Source organism: Rhagoletis pomonella, unplaced genomic scaffold (assembly GCF_013731165.1).
Source record: "Rhagoletis pomonella isolate Grant_MI unplaced genomic scaffold, Rhpom_1.0 Rhpom_scaffold_00003, whole genome shotgun sequence".
NCBI lineage: Eukaryota > Metazoa > Arthropoda > Insecta > Diptera > Tephritidae > Rhagoletis > Rhagoletis pomonella.
Genome location: NW_023458557.1, coordinates 87,326,165 through 87,327,115, shown reverse-complemented (window position 1 = coordinate 87,327,115; position 951 = coordinate 87,326,165). Strand labels below are relative to the sequence as shown.

At 43.2% G+C, this 951-nt stretch overlaps 1 pseudogene; it reads right to left on the bottom strand.

The window, feature by feature from the left end:
* Nucleotides 1-629, bottom strand: part of LOC118736402 — a 1,533-nt pseudogene extending 904 nt beyond the window's left edge.
* Nucleotides 630-951: the final 322 nt, after the last annotated feature.

Genomic DNA, 951 nt, shown 5'->3' with positions numbered 1-951 from the left:
GTGGCCGCTGTTGTTGTCGCTGTGGTGCATGTTGTTGTTGTCAAGGTAGTGCATGTTGTTGTACTTGGCGTAGTGCATGTTGTTGTAGTCGTTGGCTGTGGCGTCGTGGTGCATGTTGTTGTTGTCGGTGTAGTGGAGCATGTTGTTGTTGTCGTGGTACACGGTGCTGGTGTCGTTGTGCAAGAATCATCCGTTCCATTGCAGGATGATTTTACATCACATTTCAATAATGCTAAATTATATTCCTGGCCACTGGGACATACACCGGAGTCAACCACTGCACTGTTATTACATTGATACCAGTACGCTTGATTGTCACCCACAACATAGCCACTAGTTCGGCCTGCACACGGGCCAGTCTCTTCATCTAATGCGACGGCAGCATACGCTTGTCTATCTTCAACACAGCCAGTATTCCGATCGACACAAGATTTCTTCGCAGCATCGTAGTAGCGTGGACATTCCAATTCCACACTGGCGCCATTATAACATTGGTAATATCTCGAGCAACTACCAGGTACTATGGTTTTGTAACCATTCGCTTTTTTACGACATATAAAACGTCTATATAGTGCATTGTCGACGGAGCGTGCATTTTGACTCAAACTGGTGGCGCTGGTGACGGCCATCAGGGTCAATAAGACGCTGATGAATACTATGAGAGAAAATTAAAGAAAATAATTAGATAGAAGTGTATTAATCATTGTACTTGAAAGCAACTAAGTCTACCCTGATCATTCACTCAACGTCTACGGGTGAACGGGTGAACAATAAACACCGCCGTCGAAAAGAAAGTATGAACGATGTTAAGAAAAGTCTATCTATGGGATCTTATTTAAAATTATTAATGCTCCACACTGAGCAATAGGCAGGATCGGATGAACCAAGAAGTAATTCCGTGGATGTAGGAATAGTTTTGGATTAAAAATAAGAACCCTCATTCGGCATATT